We start from the raw sequence: 8,980 nt of genomic DNA, 5'->3' as shown, positions 1-8,980 counted from the left end.
CAAACCCTAATGATGTTATGTCTTTCTTGCAGGTCCCAAAGGGAAAAAAAAACAAACAACAATCCTCCAGATGCAAAAAAAAGAACACTTTTTACCTTGATAATTGGCACATAATAACAGATGCAAATCCTCGAAGAGTTTTCATGGAACATTAAAATTGAAATTGGAAATGAACTCACATTCTGTCCTCGTCCATCCATGTAGGTGCTACAGTCAAGAAAGCACACCAACACCTCTACTTCCTCAGAAAGCTAAGGAAGTTCAGCATGTCCATAATGACACATCAATTTTTATAGCTGCACCATAGAAAGTGTCCTATCTGGATGCATCACAGCTTGATATGCAATTGCTCTGCCCAAGACCTCAAGGAGTTACAGAGAGTTGTGAACACAGCCCATTCCATCACAAAAACCAGCTTTCCATCCATTGACTCCATCTATACGTCCCGCTGCCTCAGGAAAGCAGCCAACATAATCAAAGACCCCTCCCAACCTGCTTGCATTCCACTGGGCAGAAGATATGAAAGTTTGAAAACACGTACCAACAGACTTAAGAACAGCTTCTTCCCCGCTGTTATCAGACTTATGAACAGACCTCTCAAATATTAGATAAAAACCAAAAGAACTGCGGATGCTGTAAATCAGGAACAAAAACAGAAGTTGCTGGAAATGGTCAGGAGATCTGGCAGCATCTGTGAAGAAAATCTCAGAGTTAACATTATCTCTGATTTGTTTCTTCACAGATGCTGCCAGACCTGCTGAGCTTTTCCAGTAACTTCTGTTTCTGTTCTCAAATATTAGAGGTGATCTTTCTCTGTACCTTCTATGTAGCTGTAACACTATATCCTGCATTCTGTTCTATTACCCTGATGTACTTAAGTATGGTATGATTTGTTTGGATAGCATGCAAAACAGCACCTTTTCACTGTATCTCGGCATACATGGCAATACAATATCAAATCAAATCAAAATTCCTCTGATAGGAGCAAATCCTTCAAAAACCACACTAATTGCCCTGCTTTTATAGTCAGGAAACAGCAGCTATCTTTTAAAGGCATTATGAATACTGGCATTTCTGATTTGCATGACTCAAATATCTAGCTGCAAGCCAAGCAATTGATCTCTCACAGCCGAAGATATCAAAACTGCCCTCTTTGCAATAAAAGCTCTCTTGCCTATAATTCTATTTAAATTGATTGTCTTTAATATATACTTTGCTGCTACGTACCTTGATCCAAACAATATTGACCTGGTGCAGATGTGCTTACATCTCATGACTTACTTACTCATTGCCACTGAGAATATTGTTGCTTCACCATTCTCTATGAATCATCAGTCAGTTGCCCTGTTCTCTCAGCAGCTGCCACATTGGCTAGCTACCTAATATGCAGCTCTTAGCTAAACATTATTTTTTGACTGCTTTATAGCTGTTATGAATACCAACCCTGCATTCTGAGCTCATGTAAGAAACTCGTCACAAATCCCTTTGCTGATGTTTCGCCTCTTTTTCTTCCTTTACTGTGCTGGAGAGCATGTACTAGACAAAGATTTCATTCTGTCCCATACCGTCAGTACGTCCTACACCGTCAGGTACGGCACTTTCCAAACATGGTGCCAGGGATGAAAATACTTCAGTCTGCTGTATTTACAGGTTAATGTGAGTTTTTATATTGCATAGATCACACCAGCTTCAAATACATCCTCAGTCCACACCACACTGCAGTGTCCCAAGAATGTGACTGGTCTGCACAACATCGGTAAAAGATAGATAGAACGTATAATATCAGGATGTCAAGAAAAAGTCTTGGGGCCTGGTTGGTTGCATATGCTTCTATGTGAATTCCTATAGGATAATATGATTAACAATAAATCATATATGCAAGATATAAAGTCATAGACTCGGGAAGGTGATGGCCTGGTGGTATTATTGCTGGACTGTTAATCCAGAGATCCAGATAATGTTCTGGGGACCTGGGTTTAAATCCTGTCACAGCAGATGGTGGAACTTGACTTCAATAGAAAAAGTCTGAAGTAAAAGTCTAGTGATGACCGTGAATCCGTGCTGATTGTCAGGAAAAACCTATCTGGTTCACTAATGCCCTTTAGGGAAGGAAACTGCCATCCTTACCTGGTCTGGCCTACGTGTGACTCCAGACCCACAGCAATGTGGTTGACTTTTAACTGCCCTCTGGGATGGGCAATAAACGCCAGCTTAGCCCGCAGCACCCTCATCCTGTGAATGAATAGAAACAGACCCTTTGGTCCAACTCATCCATGCTGACCAGGTTTTCCAAACTAAACTAGTCCCATTTGCCTGGATTTAGCCCATAACCCTCTAAACCCTTCCTATTCCTGCATCTGTGCAAATGTCTCTTAAATGTTGTAACTGTACCTGTCCCTACCAGTTCCTCTAGCAACTCATTCCATACACGCACCACAATCAGTATAAAAAAGTTGCCCCTTCTAAATCTTTCCCCTCTCACTTTAAATCTATACCCTCTGGTTTTGGACTCCCATATCATTGGGAAAAGACCTTTGCTATTCACCCTATCTATGCCTCTCATGATTTTATAAACACCTACAAGGTCACCCCTCAACATCCTACAGAGCAGTGAAAGAAGTCCCAGCCTATCCAAACTCTCCTTATAACTCAAAACCCCCAGTCCCAGTAACATCCTTGTAAATCTCTGCTGCACCCTTTCTAGTGTAATAACATCCTTCCTATAGCAGGGTGACCAGAACTGTATGCAGGACTCCAAAAGTGGCCTCACCAGCGTCCTGTACAGCTGTACCATGACTTCACACCTCCGATAATCAATTTATTAGACCCTATTTAACGCAAGGTCAGACAGCCAGCAAGAGCCCTGCATCGCCTGTTTCTTGGGAAGTCTCGTCACACCTTGTTCCATTCAGAATGCATCAGGCCAGCGATGGCCTTTCTCCGTCAGACCCACAGACCACCCCGTCCAGCACTGCCAGCAATCAGAGGCCGGGGGAAGACAGTGACTGTAGCACAACACATGTGGAATCGCTTCTCTCACTGGAATTCAGGCCAGAAGTGAATGGTAGGAGGTTGGATTTTCAGGTTAGGGACAAAGATGGTGGGCTTACCAGAAAGGGCAAGGGCAGGGTTGTTCTCAGTGGGCCTTCCCTTTCTGACGCTGGGCTTTGTGCTCAGGTATTGAATGCCTTTGCGCTATGGACATGAGGTGCTCTGTTGCTCCAAGACTAGTTTTCCTTCCATCAAGATCTTCCTGAATCAGCTCTAGATGTTGCTGTAGTGGAGTCAGCCCTGTATTTAAGACTGGGAAACCTGCCAGTAAAATATATACCCTCATTACACATCAGTCCCGCTTCAACAGGAAAAGGCAGAAGGTAGTTATGCTCAGAAATGTGTCATAGGAATATATAGCACAGAAACAGACCCTTCGATCCAACTTGCCCATGCTGACCAGATATCCTAAATTAGTCTAGTCCCAGTTGCCAGCATTTGGCTCATATCCGTCTAAACCCTTCCTATTCATATACCCATCCAGATGCCCTTTTAAATGTTGTAATTGTACCAGCCTTCACCCCTTCCTCTGGCAGCTCATTGCATACACGCACCACCCTCTGTGTGAAAAAGTTGCCCCTCATCTCCCTTTTAAACCTTTCCCCTCTCACCTTATACCTATGTTCTCTAGTTTTGGATTCCCTTCCCCAGGGAAAAGACTTTGACTATTCACCCTATCCATGCCCGTTATGATTTTATAACCCTCTATAAGGTCACCTCTCAGCCTCCGACATTCCAGGGAAATTAGCCCAAGCTTATTCAGCCTCTCCCTTTAGCTCAAATCCTCCAGCCCTTTCCAGAAATTTCTGTTTTTGTTTCTGATTTACATCATCTGGAGTTCTTTTGGTTTTTAAGTCATGCGGTTAGACAGATACGAAGTTGGCTAATGTTTTAATCCTCATTGACAACTTGAAAACTTAACATCATATGCACCATAATGAACTTGGGACGAAAGTTCTAATTGTGGCTGTTTTCGTAATGATTAGCGACTGAATTTTGAACAAACCCCTCTGACTAAGCTCAGCCAAAACAGAGCTATGTCATTTCTGTCAAGACCATAAATGTGTGGTGAAGAGTTTCTGTGGGTAACCATATTCAGATCTTTTATTGGCCATTGAGAGAAAAATGTATGATAATGGCGTGCTCATGGTCTTACTAGTTTGACATAGGATATTATTGGCTATTATGTGGGTCAGTTCACTTATTGACCTGATAGGATCAGGACTGACTGAGTGAGATTTCCTTTTGAGTAAATAAAATCCCAATAGTGCAGAAAGGGGCCATTTGGCCCATTAAGTCTGCACTGACCATCCAATGAGCATCCAACCCAAACACAGCTATCTGCCCTATCCCCATAGGCCTACACTTAACATGGCAAATCCATTTAGCCTGCATATCCCCTGACACTACAGCACAATTTAGCCCGGCCAATCCACCTAATATGCACATCTTTGGACTGTGGAGGAAACTGGACCACCTGCAGGAAACCCACACAGATACAAGGAGAATGTGCAAACTCCACACAGATAGTCACACAAGGCTGGAATCAAACCCGGTTCCTGGCGCCATGAGATACCAGTGCTAACCACCGTGCCACCATGCTGTCCCTAATAGCTCTGAAGAGAAATAAAAAGGAACTCATGTCCTTCCCAACATCATCGGCACATGCTAATCATTACAAGATCATTCACCATTCAAGCCTGTTCTACCATTCTCTTCGATCATGGCTGATCTGCAACTCAACTCCATCTACTGTCTGACACCAATATCAATTCACACCCTTATCTTTACACAAAAACGATCAATTTCAGTTTTAAAATTTCAATTAGCTTTGCAATAATAATTTCTGAAGGGAGAGTTTCAGATTTTCACCACAAATTCTGTGAAGATAGCTTGCTTGATGTTGCATCTGAACATGTGCTTGCTTCGGCAGCGCATAAACTAAAATTAGAACGATACAGAGAAGATTAGCATGGCCACTGCACAAGGATAACATGCAAATTCATGAAGCGTTCCCTATTTTGGGGTGGCACGGTGGCTCAGAGGTTAGCACTGCTGCCTCACAGCGCCAGGGACCTGGGTTCAATTCCACCCTCAGGCAACTGTCTGTGTGGAGTTTGCACATTCTCCCTGTGTCTGCGTGGGTTTCCTCCCACAGACCAAGGACGTGTAGGTTAGATGGATTGGCCATGCTAAATTGCCCATAGTGTTCAGGGGTGTGTAGATTAGGGGGATGGGTCTGGGTGGGATGCTCTGAGGATCAGTGTGTACTTGTTGAGCTGAAGGGCCTGCTTCCACACTGTTGAGATTCTATTATTCTATGATCTAACCTTGTTCTGATCTTAATGTTATGGCCCCTCTTGTGATGGCTTGTAGCCCACTGCACAAATTCGGCAAATTATTAAAAACAATCTTCTCCAAGGTCGGATTCACCACATCTTTTAATGACGTAAGGCTAAAATAATTTGTTTTTCCCTTAATTTGTTCATGGGTTGTGGGTGTCAATAGAAAGCCTAGTGTTCAATGCCCAGCCCTAATTGCCCTTCACCTGAGTGGCATCCTAGGCATTTTCAGTAGACAATTTATCATGAGTCTGGAATCATCTGTTACTAGACCAGGTTTGATTTCTTTCCCTCAAGGCCATTATTGAAGCTGCTGGGATTTTACAACAGTTGCTGAAATTCGTAGTCACTCATCCTCATTGCTGAGATGAGCTTTAAATTCCAGCTTTAAATTTATTAATTATTTCAAATGAAACGGTATTAGCCTCCATTCATCCTGGTCACTAGTTTGACACAATTGGATTCGATGGTTCTACATTACTGTGCTGGTCACAAACCAATATTTGTGGAAATGCATCCTTAGTTTCACGAACCAACCGTGTATAATATCCAAGGTACACTTGTGGTGCAGTGGTAGTGTCCATACATCTGAGCCAGGCGGCCCATGCTTGAAGACCCACCTGTTCCAGAGATGTATGGCAGTATCTACTGAACGGGTTGGTTAGAAAATCTAATGTGCTGTCTAATGATAAAACAGCAAATTGCTGCTTTCAATGAATAAACACCATTCACTTTGAAGCAGTGAACAGTCCCCATTTTGAGGTATTATGTCCTGTGTGTTGGCGATAATTATACAGGCCATGAATATGATGATGAACTGCAGAGTTAAAATGATAACTACATCTTAATTGCCCTGTATAAGAACAGAGTGTACCAGACATTTCAAATCAAATTTAAAATCAGATCAATAGTATAAATAGGTTATTTGTGATGCATTGAAATAAGACTCCTTTAAATGATTCATTAGGCATATGTGCTTGTGGGTTTTTTTGAGCTGAAGACTGATAAAATTTGGATAGAAATCAAAGATATTTTGGTACAAAAAGATGCCATTTGACCCTCTGTGCCTGTACTATTGCCAGTTCCTCTCTCTGAACTTGCAAATCTTATTTTCCTGCCCTTCATTTGTAGAAATTTCATTCAATATTTTGCACAAGGTTGGTAGATGTGAGGCAGGAATTAAGAATATCTGCACTTAAAGCCTTCACTCAATCGATGTGTCAATGATACTGAGCCGTTCATCTTTACACCACCAATGAGGCATTCAGCTTATCATATCTGTGCTAGCACCTTGAGCGAGGGGAATCTAAAACTTAAGCCAACCTTCTTTTCTCAATGCCTCACAACTGTCTTTGCTTCAAATATTAATCAAATTTAACTGAATAGAAATGTAGGCTTTCACCTCAGTTGCTGGTGATGCAGCAGTAATGTCGCTAGGCTAACAATCCTGAGATCCAAGCTAATGCTCCGAGGCTATGGATTCAAATCCCACCAGGACAACTGGTGGAATTTAAAGTTAGCCTCTGTATTGATTACTGTAAAGCATGGTAGGTGGTACATTGGTTGAATCTTTATGTCTGATTCAATAAAGCTAGGTTCAGGTCCCATCTAGACCAGAGTTGTGTCATAACATATCTAAACAGATTGACTAAAAATATTAGGTCTACTTGTGACTGCAGACCACAGTGCAATACGGGTGACTCTTCAAAGGCCTTGGGAAATTAGTGATGGGCAACAAATTCTGGCCTTGCCAGTAATGCCCACATTTTATTAAGAGTACAACTCCTTATGTACTTCAAAGACCATCTATATCAAGAAATTTCCCATAACTGAGTGTTGATTTTAAATTGACAAGTTACTGATAACTCATAATTGAATTCCTAACAAGAGAAAATACTATTTCCTGTTTATTATCATAGGACACTTCATAATTTTAAAAATGCTCAACTGAAATTCTCTTTGATCTCTCTGTTCCATTAGAAGCAGCATGGTGGCTCAGTGGTTAGCACTGCTGCCTCCCAGTGCTAGGGACCTGGGCTTAATTCCGCCCTCAGCTGACTGTCTGTGTGGAGTTTGCACATTCTCCCCGTGTCTGCGTGGGTTTCCTCTAGGTGCTCCAGTTTCTTCCCACAGTCCAAAGATGTGCAGGCTAGGTGGACTGGCCATACTAAATTGCCTGTAGTGTTCAGGGATGTGTAGATTAGGTGGGTTATAGGGGGATGGGTTTGGCTGGGTGCTCTGAGGGCTGGTGTGGACTTGTTGGGTCAAAGGGCCTCTTTCCGCACTGTAGGCGTTCTTCTACGACAAGAAATAGACTCACAAGTAGCTTTTGCTAAGTGGCAGTCTCTTCTTGTGATATCGTGGTGAATTTATGTTACATAGTCTCTTAAAGCTGTGAGCAGCTTTCGACAATAGCTTACGCAACATTGCCTTGAGAAATACAAAGAATGTTGGAGAAACTTAGCGGGTCTGGCAGCGTCCGCGGACAGAAAAACAGAATTAATATTTTGAGATTAAAGTCTCTTCTTAGAAAAGATTAGGTGTGGGGAATAAATAAGTAAAATCAATCTTGTTTCATATTTTATTAATAAACCTGGACCACCAAATCTTAACAGTTGACTACAATTTGAAGTTACACAGTCCCTTTAACATGGTAAAATGACCCAAGGTGTCAAGCAAAAATTTACACAGCCAAAGAAAGGAGAAATTGGATCAGATGAACAAAGAGGTCAAAAAAGTAGGTTTTAATTAGTCCCAGAAAAGGAGGAGAGAGAGGCAGAAATGAAAAAAAGGGAACGAATGGGAATTGTAGAATTTAGCACCACAACAACTGCAGAAAGGCCACCAATCATGAAAGGTGTGCAGTAGGACGGAGATCAAGGAACTAATTCTGGAAGACCCTGATATTTGATGCTGTATAAATTCTCAGGAAAAAGAAACAGATTTATGCATTTGCTTATCAGTTCAAATGGCGATGTTTGGAAATAGCTTCCATTTGTGAGTTCACTGAAGTCAATCCTGAGTAAATCACCTCTACTGGCATCTCACTTTAATCAATAGAGACATCAACATCCTCTCATTGTGACAAATGGGACAACCATTTTCTGCTCAAACAGGCTGCCTCAGAGGAAATGAATCTTTGAAATATAGGTTTTGTTAGTGGCAGCAAAAAATCTTAACAGCTAATTATACACCACCTGCAATAATGATCCTTTAGTAACTTCAAGTATTTAAGGAGTCGTCTAACCTATATAATTGTGAAATAGTCAATTTTACCAAGCTGTGGACTGCACAGTTTTAGTGAAAATTGCCGAACAGGCAAGGAGTGAAAGTTGATTAATGGCAAAATGTTTGTAGTGCTGGTAATCCCTGTAATGGTGCAAATGTTGGAATGTCTTGGAGGAGGAAGGAGACGAAAGATGGTATCAAGTGTGGCTATCTGCCTCTGTAAAAATTGACATGGTCTTTAGATTACTTGGAAGATTTGGAAGCTGATCTGAAAGAACCTACATAACTTGCAGAAAGTAAGGTGTGATTGAACCAGGATTGTGGAAGATATCCTGTAGGCGAAGATCCTGGGCATGTTA

General features: G+C 41.7%; 1 non-coding gene across 1 annotated transcript; it reads left to right on the top strand.

Moving 5' to 3' along the window:
- The first annotated feature begins 4,968 nt into the window (after positions 1-4,968).
- Positions 4,969-5,075, top strand: LOC125485180. Its single transcript, XR_007263929.1, has one exon. It is a non-coding gene; the product is annotated as a U6 spliceosomal RNA (small nuclear RNA).
- The last annotated feature ends 3,905 nt before the right edge of the window (positions 5,076-8,980 follow it).

This window comes from Rhincodon typus, chromosome 16 (genome assembly GCF_021869965.1).
Source record: "Rhincodon typus isolate 14 chromosome 16, sRhiTyp1.1, whole genome shotgun sequence".
In the NCBI taxonomy this organism is placed as follows: Eukaryota; Metazoa; Chordata; class Chondrichthyes; order Orectolobiformes; family Rhincodontidae; genus Rhincodon; species Rhincodon typus.
The sequence above is the reverse complement of the archived record's forward strand: the minus strand, read 5'-3'. Positions and strand labels throughout refer to the sequence as shown.